The sequence below is a fragment of the Marmota monax genome, unplaced genomic scaffold (genome assembly GCF_021218885.2).
Source record: "Marmota monax isolate L192 unplaced genomic scaffold, Marmota_monax_Labrador192_F-V1.1 WCK01_AAM20220418_F8-fsc00014, whole genome shotgun sequence".
NCBI lineage: Eukaryota > Metazoa > Chordata > Mammalia > Rodentia > Sciuridae > Marmota > Marmota monax.
Window position 1 is genome coordinate 9,014,711 of NW_026695222.1, and position 20,268 is coordinate 9,034,978.

At 49.5% G+C, this 20,268-nt stretch overlaps 1 protein-coding gene across 4 annotated transcripts in view; it reads right to left on the bottom strand.

Annotated features, from left to right (window-relative positions):
* Smox (spermine oxidase) overlaps positions 1–12,577 on the bottom strand; it is a 36,869-nt gene extending 24,292 nt beyond the window's left edge. For 2 of the 4 annotated variants that reach the window (XM_046433460.2, XM_046433464.2), the window contains exon 1: positions 12,408–12,577. The gene's annotated coding sequence lies outside the window, so the exon portion shown is untranslated. Of the gene's footprint in view, positions 1–6,341; positions 6,516–12,407 lie in introns of those variants that run through there. The other 2 variants (XM_046433463.1, XM_046433461.2) reach the window with 2 other exon arrangements.
* Positions 12,578–20,268: the final 7,691 nt, after the last annotated feature.

Below are 20,268 nucleotides of genomic sequence, written 5' to 3' on the forward strand. Positions count from 1 at the left end.
TATATTTGTATTTTTGTCTCCCCCAGGATTCAGTCTTGCACGGAGCTCCACTAGCCCCTAGGAGGACAGAGGAATGACTTAAAGAGACAGGGCTGCCCTAAAGCTCATGGCTTCTTAACTCATGAGTAGAATAAACAGTGCTAAGGGTCGCCATGGGAAATTCCAAGGAGGGTATAAAAAGTTATCTATCTAAAAAAGGTGGGCTGGGGAAGGAGTCAGATTTCCACGATGAGAGTTAGCTCCAGGAAGGGGAGCCACAAGCACCAAGGCTCCCAGGCGCTACTTACAAGAGCAGCCCTCAACAGAGGAGACCAGTGCGGCCAAACCACCTGGCAAGGCCCCGAAACTCCAAAGCCTCAGGTCCCAAGCCGCAGCACTCACCTGACCTCCCTCGGTAGTTGCAGCAGCCGCCCTGGGAGTCGGCGGCAGCGTCCCAGCGCCAGACAGGGAGGAGGTATCTCCCACCTCCGCGCAGGGCCTTCCCCAGCCCCACCCCTGGGGCGTGGACAGCGCGCTGAGCTTCCAGACGTCTGCCACACAGGTGTGCGCAGCAGCACTCTCACAGGACAGGACTGCCTGAGCCTGCTAGAGAACACAAGACCCTCCACCCCCACCCAAGGCAGTGAGGCAGCGTCTCAGCCCTCCAGAAAAAGCAGGAGAGGCAGGCAGGCAGGCCACACAGCCACTCAACAAACAGCATGGGCACTTCATCCTCCCTGGGCTGCGCCCTGCTGGGTGTGGAATCTGAGTAGGCCTAGGACATGTGGGTGGGGAGATGTCTCAGCTCCATCTTAAAGGACCCAGGTCTACAGGCATGGCAGGTGCTGAGAAGACTGGAGGTAAGCACAGCCAAGGTTTGAGAAAGAATGGAGAGGGGCAGGTTGCAGGGGACAGATTATTCCCACATCTAAAGCAGTTTAGCAATTGCTACTCTGGGGCAGGCATCAGGCTCTCAGATACAGCAATAACCAGAAGCCAATCCCTAAAGGACCTGGCAAGTCCAGGTAACAAGTGCCATAAAGAAAAGAAGTCAGGGTGGAGGGACAGGGAACCACTCTATGTAAGGAGGTAAGGGAAGGCCTCTCTGCCTTCCCTCACCTTCATACACATAGATGACAGTGAAACAGAGGAAGTGAGAGTGCTGTGTTGACCTCCCAGGGACTTACTGAATGGCAGGATATGGGGGCCAGAGCAGGCCAGGATGACTTGAGTGCCCAGTCATGACCACTGGGAGGAACCAAGACTGGTTGTAACTGAGTCAACTGGCCACCTCACTCTGCACTTCACAACAAGCCTGTGATGTGAAAAAAAGGAAAAACTAGCTCAAATACCTTGGTGCAGGACCCACAAGTGCAAGGTGGGCACCACAGGCCTGATTCCTGAGCCCCATTCCCTCCTCAAGGCCATCACCAGAGTTGGGCAAGCATCCCTTTAGGTGGCTTCCATTCACAGGACCCAGCATGCACCCTCCCCAAGCCAGCCCCTGCATCAGGCATCACCTGAAGGCATCCGACCTGTCCCTAGGTGATTCAGTGTCCCCAGCGCCACCCACAAGCACAGAGATACACCCTTTGTGCAGATCAGGCACTGGACGCCTGGGAAGTATGAGCTAATAGACGAGGGGGTGGCTGGGCCCTGAGGCTTCTCCCCTTTCCCTGCCAGCAGCCACAGCCTCACAGTGCTGGGGTTAAGGAGGACAGCCAGTCAGCACTTTCCACAACTCTTTCAAAACCACTGACAAGAACTGAAGCTTGTGGGAGCAGCTCAGCTGGGGTGCAGTTTCCCCTTGGTGGCCCCTCGTGACTCTGCACAAAACCCAACTGTGCTTGACTCCAGCTCCGGGGAGGGGGTGTCTCCTGCAAGTCTATCTTCTCTCCTAGGCCATGGGGCCCCCACTGGGCCCAGCCTGGGACTTGTGCTCCCTGACTGTAAAGAGACCTCACAGCCGCAATGGCAGAGTTGTCTGAGGTTTGCTGGGTCCAAGGAATGTTTGCAGGGGGAGGAGGGATCCTCTTTCACCATAAACCATTTTCCAGGAATACTACCTCTCTGTAGTCTCCACACAGCACAATGTATCACAGAGCACAGGCAGCATGCATGATGAAGGAAGGAAGGAAGGAAGGAAGGAAGGAAGGAAGGAAGGAAACTTCCCCCAAAACTCCAGCCACCAGATGCACCTCAAAGCAAACTGCTATTTATTTTGTGCTTCCTGTGCCAGGCCCTGGGCTGGGCTCTTCATTCACTGCACTATTTCATTTTCACTGTATAGCTACCCATTGTACAGATGAGGAAACCGGCTCCGAGAAACTCACCAACAGGATGAAGGCCACCCAGAGAGAGGGAATGGTAGAGCAGGGCTCAACCCTTGCTCAGTTCTAAGTCCCCACTCTACCTCCTAGGGTGGCAGGCACAGGGACTGCCCTGGGCTTGGTACTTTCCCTGTCTTACCCCTCCTGTCTTACCCACATACTGACACTGAACACATTGTGCCAGGCACTCTGGGTTGGCAGAGTCATCCCAAAGCCTGGTGACTCACCCCAGCTGCACTGCCAAAACCTGGGGCTGCCACCAGGAGGCCACCTGCCTCCTGGTCCGAATGCTTAGCTAGGTGGGCTGCAGGCCAGCCTAGTCTCCCTGCCTCATAGTGCTGGCTTAGGCTTGTCAGCCACATTGTGCCGGGCCACAGCCCTTCACCCTTGCTTTTCTCCCCAAAAACAGGGTCAATGATGTGATGTCATTACTTTTGCCAGCACAAATGAAAATTCAAAAAGACTGATTTTTTATTCCCTTTAGACAGTCACTTCTCTCACTGGCAACAAATTGCCCCTTCCTGGTGACTTCAGGGTGCCCTGTCCATTCTCACCTAACAAGTGCACAGAACCAGCCTCCAAAGGGCTCTACAAACATCCCAGCCTGAAGCACAGCATCCCAGGCAAGTGCCAGAAGGTCTGAAAAACCAGGTGTTCATAGAAAGTGTCCATAGAAAGGTGTTCATAGAAAGTACACGCATGGGCCCCGGCCTGAGGTTTAATCCATAAAACACCTACGGAGTTTTGATGCTGAGTTTGGATGATAAACATTCTTCAAGTCCTTTTGTTGAGTTCAAAGAGACTTAATAACTCTCAAGCTTTTGAAGTCAAAAAGAGTCATTCTTAACATTCTACCATCATCGTTATCTCTACTCTTCACTGAGCACATTCGAGCTACAAAACATAGTGCTAAGTACTTCCCCATGAAATATTTCAATTAATCCTTACATCAGTGCCCCTGTGCTAAAGAGGAGGAAACTGAGATCGCAGGAGTCTCCACAACCTGCCATCCGACAAAATGCACTTCGATATCTATTCCATAAGATACTAAGCCTCAGGCCTCACTTTTTTTTTTATCCAGTTATAGTCAAGTTCATTGTCTCTCCTTGAGTTACTTCCTAGACTCCAAACCTTTAACTCACAAAGTTTTGTATTGTGCCTGGTGTTGTTTAAAATTAATTTACCAAATTAAAGACAGTAAAAGAGCCCTGTGTGGGTAACACTGAAAGGCAGCATTTAGAACTTTCCTAACAGTGTTTGCCCATTGGTGGTCCTGGGTGTCTCCTGCTTGAGTCATCTCTAAAATCGAGCTGACTTGGGGTCTAGTTTTTTGCGAAGCTGAAAAGAATAGCACCCCACTCCCAGGATCAGAAGTACAGGCAGCTGGGCCAGCACCCCCAAGTGAGCGTCTTGGGACAAACTGAGAGAGCTGTTGGGTAAGGAAAGGGCATAAGGCCAGATGTCCCAGAACCTGAGTTTGACCCCCACCATTCCATTTCCTGCTACTGACAGTGTCGCATCTGTGTCTCATCTCACCCAGGCCTCCCAGGCTACGTGGGAAGGCAAGGGACTATGTATCCGCCAGGGCCTGGCACACAGTTGACAAGGGGGTGGCTAGGTTCTTTGTTCTGTTTTCTAATAAATTCCAACTCATTTCCAAGTGCTGCTTCTCCTGGTCTCAAGTCACAAGGGCCTTAAAACCCTCCCCTAAGAAGTAGGTAGAAGATTCAGGGATCTGACCTAGCAGGGCAGGACAGCCAGGCCACCCAACTCTGCTTCAACCCAAATGTTTTCCTTTGTTCTTCATCCTCCACCCCTGGACTTGGAGAGAGCCCTGGGCCCCCGCCTATTTGAGGAAGAAAGAACAAGGGGCAAAGGAGGACACGGGAGCGTAGCTGGGGCTGGATGAAGAATCCCAGAGCATCCACTCCCAGGCCTCTCGGAGGTTGCGCGTCAGTCACCCACACCAGCCTGTCAGCACCTGACACTGCACCATCCCAGCTCCTCCTCCTACACTGTTTGAAATGCCACACCTGTCCCCTCACCTGAGCTGCAGAACAAAGAGTCCTCACACTGCAAAGGAAACCAGACGTAGAAGGGCAAGGCAGAGTAGCCTCACTGATTGTCCCCACCAGACGCAGGGGATAGGGGGACAGTAGGGACAGGGACCCTGGAACTCTCCCCCCTCCCACCTCCTCCACTGACCACACCCTTCCCAGGGAAGGCAACAGGGAAAGATTCTAAACATTCTGGGTAAATGATCAAGAATCTAAAGACAAGGATCATATAAGCAACCAGTCCCCTCCCATGCTTTAAGGAGCACCGCTATTATTGGGTGGGTAGGGGAGAGGGTCCTGCACCCCTGCTACCATCACTGCATGTCCCTGCCGTGTTTCTCACTAAGCACTGCTCTGATCACATCCAAAACTTTTAATGGCTTCCTGTGGCCTAACAAATGAAGGCAGGTCCCTGTCACCTCCCTGTTGCCCGCAGGCCACTGGTATCCTACACATACCCAGCAGAATCCTCAGACTCCCAGATCCAAGCCTGTGAGTTCTCATTCCGCTTCCCCACCCTGCAGGCCACTCCTCCAGGGAGCCAGTCCTGGCTGCCGTTGCCTTCACTCCTCCTTCTCCTCTAAGGACGGCTCTGCTCTAACCAGGACCCCACCCCAAGCTTTAGTCTGCTCGGCTGCTTCTTATACCTTGCCTCCACATGTCTGTGATGACGATCCTCTTCCCCAGGTCCCTCCTGGAGACACCACCTCCATCCTTGAATCACACCAGTAACAACAGCCAGCTGGTGTTTGAGTGTCACAACCCTACAAGGGGGGGGAAGGTGACATTATCCCCATGATACAAATGGGGAAACTGAGGCACAGGGAAACTCGGGGCAAGAAGCTTAACACTGCTGTTAAGGGGAGGTAGCAGAGAGGTATAGAGCAGGAGACCCTCGAAGAATCCAGAAGATCCAGGCACAGTCACCACCAGGTCCTGGACATCTGATAGGTCCATCCAGGCCCCTTTTTCACTTGCTCAGTGAAGCAGAGCCATGACCGCAAGAGCCCAGTGTTGGCTCTGGGCCCAGGTACTGTCCAGCCTGCCCTTCCCTCTGTAGTGCCCTTTTCTTCCTCTGATTGTCCAAATGTGCCTGTCACTGAGTCCACCTCTCCCAGGAAGCCATCTCTCCATCCTTCCTTTCCTCCCTGGCATATCTGGACCTGCCCATCACCCATGTTTGTGGACTCTCAACAAGCAGCATCCTTCTATATCAGCTGTTTCCAACAGGTGTCTTCCGAGTCAGTGAGATATTATTAGGGAGTCTTCAAAAAAAGACTTCCTTGGTTGACTCAGTTTGGGAAACACAAAATGGTTTCCTTCTACAGGACTTGTCAGAGCCTTTAATGCTCCTAAATCCATTGTAAATCTCCCACAGATGGAGTAGATTTGCCACTTTCTATTGTTATTTGTCCCCAGAACCCTTGAGGTTTCCCAGAACAGTCAGAGAAATGCTGACCCATCCACCCCGTCAGGACAGCCTGGCACAGAGGTAGCGGGTAAGACTGGCTTGGCCTTAACCTCCTTTGAAGAGGCAGGTGGGACACCTGGGGAGCCTGAGAGCAAGTGAACCCCTGCCCTGACAGCCCCTCTGGGCACTACCTAGCATAACAGAACCTCTGCCCTCCATGTCTGGCCTCCCTATCCTCCTCCTAGAGAATGTACTCCCCCTGCCAGTGTCTGGGGGAACCTCAGCTACCAGTCATCTCAGTGCAGAGCCTAAGGAACAAGGAGCCTTAGGAGACCCCCAAAGCAAGTTGGATGGCTTATTCGTGCAAGTTGGTTCTTCTACTCCATTACTTAGCATGCGAGTTTTAAATATTAAACCAAAACTAAAATAAGTTAAGCTGCCACTCTGAGAAGATGCAGTGCCCCACCCAACAAACCCTGTGACATCCCTCCCTTCCCCCAGGACTGAACATCTCTCAGTTTATAGACAAGGAAACTGAGGCCTCAAAGGAGAGCAGACACTTGCCTGTAGGGGCCCAGCCAGGGGCAAAGCAGAGAGAAGCATCCAGGGCCCTCAACGCCCAGGTCCGCTGGGGGAACAGCCAGAGTGGGATAAAACCCCAACAGCAGCTCAAGTGACCATCAGCAGCAGCACCCGGGATTCACACCCAGCCAGGGCACATGCCAGGGATGATGGTCCACAGCTGGGGACACTTCAGGGGCTTTTCAGAGATGTACAGCTGGGGCTGGAGGCCAGAGTCAGCTGTTTCCCCAATCTTTCACCCCACCCTGGCTGGAGGAAGGGTGCTCACCACAGATTGGCTACGCGCAGCACCCAGCTTGGCTGTGGGCAGAGATAAGGTGCCCCGCATGTCATTTGCATGTCACTCTGCCCAGGAACAGAGCCACCCCAAACACCCGCTGTGGTCTTGGAAGCTCCTCCCAGTCAGGAGCCCTAGAAATCAAGCCTGGGTTCCCAGGTGAAACTCACACCTCTAGAGGCCCCTCACCCAGCATCTACTATGTTCTTCTCTGCCCTTCCCCCCAGTCTCACCTGCACCCCCAAATCCCCACACAGGCAGCTCCCTACACCTCCCCAACATGGTTCATAGGAACTGAGATGGTCCCCTTTACCTGTTCCAAGTCCCGCCTGAACTGCGCAGGTTCCTCAGGACTCCAGTCTAAATCCTCACTACACAAATCGGGGCCCCTAGACCAGCAGCACTGAACTGCCCAGGCGCTTGTTAGAAATGCAGAGTCTCAGGCCTCACCCCAGACCTCTGAATCAGACAGGACCAACCTGCATTTTAACAAGCTGCGCAGTTGATGCGCGTGTGTTTTGAGTTTTGAGAAGCACTTTTATAGACCACCATTTAATTAAGTCATGGCAATCACAACCTATAACCTTCAATGGTTCCCTGGGGCCTAGTACAAGTCTAGACTCAGCAGCTTGGCAGTCAAGCTTGACCCAGCCTAACTTCAACCCACTACTCCAGGTCTGGGCTCCCCCTCTGCCTTGGGAATGCCATTCCTCCTTTGTCAGCACGACCACCCAGAACTCTAGGACCCTCTCAAAGCACCACCTCCTTCAGGAAGCTAGTTTGAACTGCACCTCATTATATCACAGCTGGCAAGCTCACTTTTATTTCCTGGAGAGTGGGGACCATGTCCTTTGTCCTCATTGGCTCTGAATACCAGGCTGGGACACAGGAGATGCCAGGTGCCAATGATAACTAACAAGGTCCAGTGCCCAGCTGTCCAGAAGTCTGCCCTCAGCTCTAGCCTGCCCACCTGAGGCTCTGCCACAGCCTCCCCTTTAACACAGTGGACAAGGACTTAGGTGCTATGGAAAGGCCTCCTCCATGGGCCTACTGACAACCCTGGGGCCTGGTGAGCTTTCGATAATATGTTTGCCCTGTGCCTCAGTTTCCCCAAATGCGGAAGAGAATACTGACTGACCCTCTCTTCCTGTGGAGCTGGCAAGACATGCTCAGACAGATGAGCAGATCCCCAAAACTCTGAGGCTCAGAATTTGGAGCAAACAGCTGTTTCCAGTTTCCATCTCTCTGTTCCCCCAGTTCTGTTCCCACATTCAACTCAGTCCAACTCAGACTCCAGCCAGGTTTCCCAGGGCCAAGCCTGAAGCTCTACCTAACAGCATTCTAGATGGAATCCAAAATGGGCCAGCTATCTGCAGAGACCCCACCAGACCTCCCTGTCCTCTCCAGGCATTTTAAGAGACAACAAAGAAGGAATGCTATACCCAGGGAGGTGACATTCTAACAGGTTTTTGGACCTGAAGCAGTAGACCTCTACAGCACCCTGACATCACAGTATGCATCATGCCCAACTACTGGGTTCATAGCCCCTCCTAGAAGAAAAAGCAGGACATGAAGCAGAAAATTTTTTCACCTACTTCACTCCAGGATCCCTTCCACCTTAGAGGATATGACTTCTCTCCTGTCTCCTCAGCTCCCCAAGCCAGGCACCTCAGGGAGTCAGGAAAAACCCCTTGTTTGTTCAGAAGTCCTCAGGAGGCACATTTATGAGTGGCATGAGAGAAGCAGCGGAGTGAACTAGAACGCACACCATCACTGCTAGTTGTATGACTGTACCTCAGTCTTCCCATCTACAAAACGGGAGTAAGACTGATCTTACAGAGCTGGTAAGAGGATTAAAGGAGTTAATGTTGCAAAGTCCTTAGAACAATGCCTGACACCCAGTGAGCATACCAGAGCCTCGTCCTAGCCTCTTGGTCTCTGCCAGATTTCTCCATCCCAGGATGCCCTCCTTGTTCCTACCTATTCCAGCTCAAGGCCTTTCCTAAGTGTGCCTGCCTGACCCCGGATCCGAATCACCAGCCCTGAGTTCTAGCATTCAACTTGTGGTGTGACTTCAATCTATCCCCAGTTCCCCTTTTAAAGGCTGAGCTCTCCTCCTTCCCAGATCTGAGGTCCCCTGGCTCTCAATCCTCCTTTCTGAGAGTACCAGTCACATGATTCATCCATGCAAACAGGAGAGCTGTGGGTAGAAAGGTAAGAGTCTACAGAGAGGGCTGGGGATATAGCTGAGTCAGTAGAGTGCTTGCCTGGCATGCCAAGGCCCCGGGTTCAATCCCCAGCACGACCACCAAAAAAAAAGTCTATAGACCCCCATAGTCCCACCCAGCAACCACCCAAGGGTATAGGTTGAAATGAATCTCAGGCTATACACCTCTCCAGAAATGGAGAATCTCCCTTCTGGGGCAAGGGAGAGTGAATAGAGGGGACAAAAATCAGATAGGTGGCTACAGAGAGTGGCTGGGGCCCAAGATAAAATCAGCTACTTAAAATCTGTTTTCATGAACCAGCCCAGATTTCCACCAAATAAAGCAAAGGAAATCATTTGCCCTCAACCCACAGTGACCCACACAGACTCCACACACTGGAACACCCCAAGGTGTAGAAGTCTGACCTCAAGCCACCTGTACTTTCTTCACTTCTCCCCCACCCCCAGGGATTGAACCTAGGAATGCTCAACACTGAGCCACATCCCTGGTCCCTTTTTTAATTTCTTGCTTTGAAACAGGGTCTCACTAAATTGCTTAGGGCCTCACTAAGTTGCTGAGGCTAGTTTTGAACTTGTGATCCTCCTGCCCTCAGCCCCCAAACTGCTGGGATTACAGGCATGTGTCACTACACCCAACTTCTACTTCCCTTTTTCACATCCCACTGGCTCTCTCAGATTCTTGCAGCAATTTGCACAACTGCTTTTGAAGAACAAAAATAAAATCCTCAAAGCCGCTTGAAGATTAAAGGGGCTCCTGTGCTAACTGCAATATCCATCTCTTTTTGCCCAGTCCCATCCTTCCCACCTGGCTCCGATTTCCTGAGCATCAGTTACAGGCCAAGCCCTGTGCTCAATGCTCCAGATAGAGCAGCAGGCCATTCAGTCAAAGTTCCAGACAAAGTCTTAGAAGCCAGACAAAATCAAGTAAACAAAGTTAGGACAATTGTAACAGTTATGGCCTCTGATAAATATAATGAAGAAAGTGAACCAGATGCTATAATGAATTACAGGAGAGGAGGGCCCCTCTACCTATACTGGGAAGGCATTTGAGGAAGTTATATTTAAGATGAGACCTGAAAAGTAAGGAGCACAGCCAGCCCAGTGAGGGCACTGGGAAAATCCTCAGGCAGAGAAGATAGTACAAGCAAGCAAAGGCCCTGGGGCAGGAAAATGCCTAGGCTGTTGGACAGACAGATATGATTCAGATGTCTGTCAGGGAGCATACAAGGAGATAGTGGTCAATATAAGGCTGGGGAGGTCAGCAAGGTCAGATCACAAAGGGTCTGAATGACCAGGAGAAAGTTTTGAGATTTTATTCAAGTGCAATAGAGATCCATCAATGGTTTTAGAGGAATAAGGTGATATAATCAAAATTTTCAGCATTATTCTTGTTAAAATAGATCAGAGGACACATGCAGATGGGGAAAGCATTAGCCCATTAGCCCATTAGCGGCTACTCTCTGCTACTATAGCATTCAGACAAGACTTAAAAGATGCCTTGGCCTGGGGCAGGAAGCCTAGGGCAGTAACCTGGGGTGGTAACAAGGAGTCAGAGCATGGAGAACAGGACTGATCTAGATTTTGTGGAAAGTACTAAAAGGACTTCCTCTTGGACTGGATTCAGGGGGGGAAAAAGGGAAAGGAAGGAGTTGATGCCACTTGTCGTAAAAAGGTGAGTAGATTCTAAGCAACACTCAAAAGACCTGGAGAGGATCATATCTGGGGAGTGCAGTCTGGGTTCTGTTTCATCCACATTAAGTATTTTGTCAACCAGGACATCATAAATCAGATAGGTGGCTACAGAGTGGCTGGGGCCCAAGATAAAATCAGCTACTTAAAATCATGAGAATGAAAACATGTAAGATCTGTGTGTTTATGAATTAATACTTGCTTTTTAAAATCCTAAGGAAAAATGAAAACTGGGGCAAGGGAGAGTGAATAGAGGGGACAAAGGGGAAAGCAAAGCTGGGGAGTCAGGAGAAAGGAGGGGACTGAGGACAGAGATGGGGCATGTAGAGCCTACAGCATGTAGAAATGAGTGAAGGGGTTGTCAAAAACAAGACTAAGGAAGAGGCAGCCAGGAAGGGGAAAAGAAAACCAGGAGAAGTAGTCAAGGAAGGACACTGATTCTAGGAGGAGAATGGAGAGAGGTGGGCAGAGAATGGAAGGGGTGTGCAAAGACAGAGCCCTGACTGCATGAGCTGCAGTTTCAGGGAAGTTTCCCAGTCAAGTGGGCTGCAAAACAGAAGGGATGCTCTAAAGGAGCAGGTATAGTCAGCTCTCCAGAGAAGTTCCACTATGAAGAGAAGTGGGTCCTAGCTGAAGGGAGAGGGAGATCAAGGCAAAAAGGGGACTATAAAATGCGAGAGGGAGCAAAGTCTGTTCTTATAGTGTAAGAAATGACCCAAGGGGAAAGAAGCCACTTCTAACACTGAAGAGGGAAGGTAACTGAGGGATGGGCAACAGCGAAAGGATCTTGGAGCCAGAGGCTCACGGGCCTGGAATTCAGGAATTGAATGCTCCTAGCTGAATACCAATCTTTAAAGGGGACAGAAGAAACGGAATGCAGATGTGGGGCTTACCCTACACACACCTTCAGAGAAGCACCAGATGCACGCCTACCTGTCCCTCCATTCATGCCCAGTCCCTCTGAACCCTGGCACCTGCTGTTTGCCCAACCACAACCAAGTTGCCCCCACGGACTGGAACGTAATGTGCTACGACCAACAGGTTCTGCAAACAACCTGTGGGTACAGCTCACTGTACGTGCCACCCACCGCGCTTATCACTTCGGGCACTACCCCTCCTCTTGCAAGCTCCGAGGGAGTCCGTGGGCCCCTCACCTGCTCTGCAAGAGCCTCCGCCTCAATTCAGGGCGGTGGTTTTCCTCAACTCCCCCGTCCCGGACAAAGTAAGCACTCCAACACACCCTACCCCTTTCCGAACCTGGCTCCTGCCAAGCCCCGCGCAGATCGTGAGCCCCTAGTTGGCCCTTCCAAGAAAGCTGCTCCGCAGTCCGCCCGGGCCCTTCAAGGAGGCCACCTGGACGCTGCCCGGGGCCAGGAGCCAGGGTGGCCCGCCGCTCCCCGGGTCCCTGCGGAGCTTTCTCTTCTATCTCCAGCGCCCACCCTCCAGGCAGCCCGAGTAGTCTCCCGGCGTCCGCGCCCGGCTTTGTCTGCGCCCATGGAGCGCTCCTGCCCGGCTCCCCAGGGGCTTTCGTCCAGCACGCAGCCGGCGGGTCCGGCCTGCCCTCCACCCCCCGGCGCCCGGCCCGAGAAGCCCCCGCCCCAGGATCGCCGCCACCTTCCTCCACACTACCTTCCCCCATCGGAGCCAGGGGGCGCGGCGCCCACCGCTCTCCGCAAGCCTCCAGGGACGCAGCGCACCCCAGCCCTCATTCAGTGCGCCCCGCTGGCCACCGGAGCTCCGGGCCGACAGAATCCTAGGGAGCCGCTCCGGGCCCCTCACCCTCCCGCAGCGGCCACAGCCCCTGCCAACGCCAGGCGGAGATTGGGGGCCGGGCCGGGGAGCGGGTGCTCGGTACCTTTCCCTGCTGAGCCGGGGAAGTGAGTCTTCGATTAGTGGCCTCGGCCTCCTCCGCCTCCCCTCCTCCGCCAGCCGTCTGGCTTCCTCCTCCAGCCGCCGCTGGGACCGTAGGGGCCCGAGCCAGCCGCCGCGGCCTGTGTGGGGCCCCGCTCCGCCTCGAGTCCCCGGCCCACCCCGCCCGGTCCGCTCGGGCCGGCCCTCTGCTCCGCCTCCGGGCAGGGACGCTCCGAGCTCCGCCCCCGGCCCGCCCCTCCGGAGGCGGGGAAGTCGAAGGCCACTGAAGCCAAGGATTGAGGTGCCGCTACTTCGTCCCGCGCTGCCACCTGGGCTCACACCCCTTGGTTCAAGCATAGCTCCAACTTACTCACTCATCCCCAAAGAAAAAGTAGCCGGCCCAGCCTCGTGCAAGGCGTAACGCAAAGTCTAGGCCGTCTGCGGGGCGACCATCAGAGCCAGGACACCTACCTTGGTTAACCCAAGGAATTAGGAACCGACCTTTGAAGATGAGGGTACGCCTCTCCTCCCTCCGGGTTCTACTTTCACTACTGTGGCCCTGCAAGGGATCTTAACTGGAGTCAGAAGGCTAGTTTCCAAGGGCCGCCTCTGACCTCAACCCTCCATCCCACCCCTCCACCGCCTTGGAAAACTGCCACGCATCAGTCTCGAACCCTAAACAATCGAAGATGGGTGGGCCGGCACTCAAATCCCAGCTTGTCCTTTCACAGGCCAGGACTGTGAGCAGAAGTGACGACCTTTTTAAGAAAGTATCTTTTACTGGGCCTGGTGTTGCATGTCTGTTAAGACCAGCGTCTCTGGAGGTTGAGATAGGAGGATCACAAGTTTGAGGCCAGCCTCAGCAACTTAGAGTGTGTTTCAAATTTTTAAAAGGTTGGGGGGGGGGGGGGAGATGTAGCTCAGTGGTTCAATTCCTGAGTTCAATCCCCAGGATCCCCCCCCCATCAAAAAAAATCATATATGAATGAAAAAGTATTTTTTACTGTGACTCAGTGCTAGAAGACCGACTTAATAAAAGCTAAAGCAAATGATAAATATGTGGCTCACTTGTTTTTCCTTTAAAAAATCAGAATTATTTTGAAATTATTTGTTTTCTATTTGAGATTCTGCAAGCACTGCTTTCCTATAGATTTACTCTTCCTAGTTTAATGGAGGGGAACATTTGTTTGAAAATTTCATCCTATTTAACCCTGGACTGCCAGACACCCATCCAAGGAACACAAGCCTTTGATGGAAACGGGTCCCTATCCCGACTGCATCTTAGTCTTGGGGGAACATACCAAGGAACAAGCCCAAGGGCAGAGTACAGATCAGAATGCTTGAAGCCAGGAGGGTGGCCCTGCAGAAATGAGGTTTGATGCTCCACTGCAAGAGGGAACCACTTGGGGACAGGCTTCATATCAGGGATAACTCAATTTCAGATGAGGTTTCTTCTCAGCAGAAAGGCCTTCCCCATCTCTCCATTTCTGCTCCTTATAGCTGTTCCCTTCACCTGGAAGCTCCTTCTCCCCACCACTCCCCACAAACTCCTATACCCCTTTGGAGTTACATGTCAGGTTAAACATCCCCCTCCACCATGAATTCTTCCCTGTCACCATGGAGAGCAGAATAAACAGAGTTTTTTTGTTTTGTTTTGTGGTACTGGGGATTGAACCCAGGGGCACTTAACCACTGAGTCACATCCCCAGCCCTTTTTTGTATTTTCTTTAGAGATGGGGTCTTGCTGAGTTGCTTAGGGCCTCACTAAGTTGCTGAGGCTGGCTTTGAACTCATGATACTCCTGCTTCCTCCTTCCAATCTGCTGGGAGTGCTCCACCATACCCTGCCAGAATAAACTTTGGTGAGTGAATTTTCAGGGTTAGATTCTGGGGTTTGAATTCTGCCTCCATTGTAGCCCACCTGAAAGTTTAATAAATGGCACCTATTCCAAAGAGTTATTATATTAAATAAGATTATTAATATGGATTGGATGGATTGTGAATGATAGGAAACGAATTAATTTGGTGTAAGCAAACAGGAAATTTACGTGCTCATATAATGGAAAATTCCAATAGTATGACTGATTCAGGGACCCAGAGACTCAAAAATTATCAAGACTTGATATTCTCTTCCCCATCTCTCCATTTCTGCTCCTTATAGCTGTAAATTAGCTGTGATTCTCACAGCCCAAGTCCTCATTTCTCTTGGCAAAAAGCCAAATTATACCAAGTTGGCTCTGATCGGTTCATGTACCATCTACAAACCAATCACTGAGGTTGTGACTTTCAGATTGAATGGCATACCCATCCTAAAGTCAATCCCATCTAAACCATGTGGACTGGAACTGAGAGAGATTTCAGGGCATTGTTTACCATTAGATGGTGAATGGACCCAGAGCTATGTACCAAGCACACACAGGAAATTCCCTCCAAAAAGTATTGCCTATTGTTGAAGACCTTCATTATGTTTCATGGGTACCAATACTTTTTGAACATTCTTCTGTGTTTGGGGCACTTTCCATTTCATGAATCCTTCTTCCCACTTGTACTCCAAGTCAGAAACTCTCTTTTCCAGTCTTCTGATGATGCTGGCAACATCCAAGCCCTGCCAATGATATGCATCATCGAAAATTTGCATGTGGAAGTGAGTGACATAAGGAACCAGGCACCACCCAGAAACCACCAGGAGGAGTCTAGAAAGAGAGAAAATGGAGGTATCTGACTTTAGTGGCAATAGTGGCAGAGGTGCTAAACCACTTGCCAATAAATGAAATGCATGTTTCAGTTGCCTTTTGCTACTTATTTCTCACAATTCTTTGGGTTGACCAGACCCAGCTGGACAGTTATGCTATAAATGATGTTGATTAGGGACATCCGATGGAAATTTGTCTGGGGTTGGAATTAAAGTGACTTCTTTCTCCATAGGACCTCTCAAGCAGGATGGCCCAGACTTCAGACTTCCTTACAACATGGCAGTTTGGTTTCCTGGAAGATGACAAAGGAATCTACCAAGCATCTTAAGACCTAGGCCCAGATCTGCCAAGTCATGATTTTGACCATGTTCTATGGCTAAAGAAAGTCACAAGCCCAGCCCAGATTCAAAAGGAGGGTAAATCAAGTCCACCTATTGATAGAAAAAAGTGGAGCTGCATATTTCCTAGGGACCTCATACCACAGATTTGATGGCCTAAACAACAGAAACTTATTACAGTTCTGGAGGGCAGAAGTCCAAGATCAAGGTGTTTGTAGGGTTGGTGCCTTCTAGGAAAAAGAATCTGTTCCACGCCTCTCTCCTAGCTTCTGAGGGGTTTCTAGCAATCTATGGTCTTCCTCAGCATTACCCTGGTCTCTGCTGTCATCTTCACATGATATTCTCCATGTCTCTAGCTCTCAAGTTTCCTCTTCTTATAAGGAAACCGGTCACATTGAATTAAGGCTCACCCTACTGACTTCATTTTAACTTAATCCCCTCTGTAAAAAATGCTATTTCCAAGTATAATCAGACTCTGAGGTATGGGGGATTACTACACCACTATGTTTTCAAGGGAAGAACAATACACCCCATAACAAATATGCACACAAACATAGAAGGAATCCTTTATACCATCTTTGCAGATAACCTACCACAAAGCAGGAGCCCCCAGCAATACTTTTGTTTGGAAGTGGTGTACTAGGGATTGAACCCAGGGGCACTTTACCACTGAGTCACATCCCCAACCCTTTTTATTTATTTATTTATTTATTTATTTATTTATTTATTTATTGTTATTTTGCTGTCTCAAAAATAACACTCCTTGCAAAATCATACCAACCACTGCAGCAGGCTTGGGTATATGTTTTGCTCTCCCACCAAGGGAACCAGGAGAGAGGCATGGAACAGATTCTCCTGCCTAGAAGAAACCAGAGGTATCTGGCATTTCATCTTCGTTCTTGGTATGCAATCAGGCCAGGAGATCAGGTGCCTGGAAATCTCCAGTTGGCCTAGGGAATTCCAAGAACTTCATCAGAACATCAGTGGCCCTGTAACTAGACTTTCTACTTATGTGGGTTTGCTCATATCCCAGTTTTTTATTTGACACTTTTTGTTATGTTCAGGTCCTTATCTCAAAGTTTAAGAACACTTTGAAAACAGAACACCATCTTTTTTGCCTTAGGTCTCCCTATGGCTCTATTTAAATGTCCATCACTACCCGCATCTGTTATCCCACACACCTGCTTCCTACCTCATCCATATCACCAATTCAGAAAACTTCATCCACCTGCAGCCCAACCCTGGACAGTAGCCATTGCACAGAAAACCAAACAAGGAGTATGTCGCAAATCACATGAATTAAGGAGAGGCTCAGACAGGGGAAGCAGAGCAGAGAGAGAATGTGGAAAAGGTACTGATTCCTTAAGCCCCTTGCCTTCCTCCCCAGTGCAAAATAGGAGCACTGAACCAGATGCTCCCTCTAGGCACACCCTTTCTAGATTCAGAGATGTCCCCCACCCTTCAAAGAGCTGCACACTGTGAACCAACTTAACTCAGGACATTTTTTCTGACCCTTGAGCCATGCTGGGCCACTGATGTCAGCACCACAAGAGACAAACTTGGCCCTGAAGACTGTCCCAGACATGGAAACATGGAGAACCCTGGACCTCCTTGGCTCTGGTGAGCCAGACAGACCTGGCCATGGCAGGAGTGTGTATGCCCAGTGTCCCGGCCCCTGTCTTCCCCCTGCAGGAGCCATAGTGGACGGGTTTTCTGACCACAACCTTCTGTGTCAGAAATAAGTAAACAGGATGGGCTGATGGCTGCTCCAGAAGCAGATGCCACATACCATCTAAACAGGAAGCACTCAACCCACGCAAGGGCTATCTTCACTGCTTCCTGATGGAGAAGAGAAGGAGCAAGAGAGAAAAGGGGGAGGGAATGAACAAAGAAGAACAAAGAGAATGAGGCAGAGAAGCCATGAAGTAGACAGAAGAAAACCACAGCCCACAACTTACAGGTGCCAAAACCAAGGTCTTAGGATTCTGGGTTTCCACCAAGTGCTCGATGTCCCCAAAGGTAACCGCCACCCAGATGTCCCTACTTGTCAACCTCCCCTGCCTTTCACTGGTCACTCCAGCCCCTGCTACTGGCCAGCCCTCCTTACATGTGACCTCCTGCCCCAGCCCTCGATTCTGAACCTACCCCTTATCTCATGGAGGTCTCTCCATCTTCTTCTACCCTCCACCAAACCTTGCTCAGACCACAGCTTATCCTAAAAATCCTCAAAGATAAAACCATCCCCCTGTGCATTCTTCCTTTTGCACAGAAAAGTTCCAAAATGTGTCTCCATCCAGACTTATTCCAGAGAGAATTAACCTCACCCTTTTGGATGCCTTCTGAATCTCTCTATAGTTTTTATGATTTCTCCATTTTCATGTAGGGACACAGAGCCCTTTGTTGGTCTAATTGAGGCCACCAACAAATGAGAAACAAATTTAGCATCTTGAATCTTTTGACTCCCATCCTCTTTCTTGGACCACTTTTAGCTGATCTTCCTTGATTTACCTCCCCTTATCTTCGTTGATGGGAGCACATCAGGGCTGGTGACAGGTAGGGGGAGGCTGGGGCTACCAACTTCCTGGGAGAAGCAGTTATCCATTAACAGACCATCCTCTGAGTCACTGGGAGGACTGGGAGATCCCAGAGGTTAGAACAGGCTGACTCATTCTTGTCTTTATTTTAGCTGAGAAGCAAACAACTCCACACATAGAATGGCTAGTTCATTCCTATTTCCCAACAGAACTAAAAGCCAGAATCCCACTGTGTGGAAAGATGAAAAAGGCCTCAAGAAGGTCCTTGTGACAACGCTGGAAGAGGTGACCTGCTGAGAGAGAGGAGAGTCCAGAGGCCTTCCTGTGGATAAGAGTGAGGATCGAGATTTATGAAACTCAATATTGAGATTCAGACTCAAAACATATACAAATAGATACATTTGGAAATGTTATTTATTTTGCAAAATACCCCCTTCTTAGATTTAGAGTTCCTATAAATAGCACTCCATACTTGGTAAATTCCAGGATTGGCTTGTAGATCTATTACAAATTAAGAGAGAAAGAATTCCCAGAGCTGGTAGCACTAGGAACTTCTGCTAGAGTGGCAGCCATTCTCCCCTAGACTTGCAGATCATCCAAATGTCCTGATCTCTGTTCCCCTAATTCAATGTTTTTCACCTGTGTGAAGATCATGTGGAGATCTTGTAAGAAATTGAGATAGTTTAGTCTCACCCCCAGAGCACTCTGCTGGAACTCTGGCAACTATCAGGTTGTCAAATCCAGTGGTCCTCACCTCTCGGTCCTTTGGAAGCCTTCGCTACACTTGACCACTGCCTCCTACTGGGGAGGCTTTCTGCTCTTGGCGTGTTGATCTCCTGGTTTCTCTCCTGCCTCCCTGAAAACTTCTCCTCTGAATGAGGAGGCTCATCTTGGTCCCAGTTACCTTCCCTTCCCTGCACTCTCTGTAGCCTCATGACTCCAGTATGGCATCTGCTCAATCTACAGCCTTGATCACTATCTTGATCTAACCACATCCTGAATAGTCTGAAGGCTGAGGCAGGAGGATTGTGAGTTTGAGGCCACCCTCAGCAACTTAATGAGACCCTGTCTCAAAATTAAAAAAATAAAAGGATTGGGGAGGTCGCTCTGAGGCTAAGCGCCCCTGGCTTCAATCTCTTGAACAACAACAACAAAAAAAAAAAGTTAAACTCTTCTGTATCACTTTTTTAAAATGAATATTTTTTGAGCAGCTTTGGGTTATACAGAAAAATTGAATAAAAAGTACAGAGAAGTATCATATACCCCCTGACCTCCCTCCTAATCTTCCTTATTTTTAATATTTTGCCTAATTGTGGTACTCATTGGGGCCCATATGGATGCATTATTAACGATAGCCCATAGTCTACATTAGAATTCATCCTGATGTTGTTCACATTATGGGTTCTGACAAATGTAAAATGTCATATATCCACAATTATAGTATCATCCAGAATAATAGTCTTACTGCCCAGAAAGTATTCTATGCTCCAGCTATTCATCTCTTCCTCCTCCCAAACCCTGTGTAGCCACTGGTTCTTTTTACTTTCTCTAGGTTTGCCTTTTCCAGAATATTCTATAGTTGGGATCATCAGCATGTAGCCTTTCAGAGTAGTTTTTCCCACAATCTTAAATGGTTAGTCATCAAATAGCCCCGAAATGTCCAGGGTTACTAGTGTCTTGTCATTATACCAAGTCACTATTCTTTTGGTGAGCTTATTATACTGTTAAAAAATATTTACAATTATTTTCTATAAGAAAATGCAAACACCCTGAGGTTCTCAGAGGTCAGCTTGTACTCTCAGATGGATAAGGAGTAGAAATTTGAGATGGAGGAGAGAAAGGTCGCATGTGTTCATCTGATCCAGGTCTTGGTAGGTAGGAAAATTTATCAGCTTGGAAAAGGGAGAGAGGCCTTGGATGAAATGGTGCTGGGAATTTAACTCAACAATAACCAAGTATTTGGCATGGGGAGAAATATAGGTGATTTGAACAATCGGGATAGTAACCTTGACCTAAAAGACCAATGTTCCAAGCCAAAAAAAAAAAATCATTCTTCTCCAGTACATACATAATATTTACAAAAAAATACCACATAATAAACCATGGGGCAATCGGCAACCAAGAGCAAGAAATAAGCATCATAATTACAAAAAGTTGAAAATTATTGAGCAAAGTAGCCAATATTAGACATGAGAGAACCAATTATAGAATAAATCCAAAGAAGGCAGATTTAGAAATTAAATACACATAAAATATAAAACAAAAAAGGCACAAACTAACAATATTAAAAATGAAATGGTT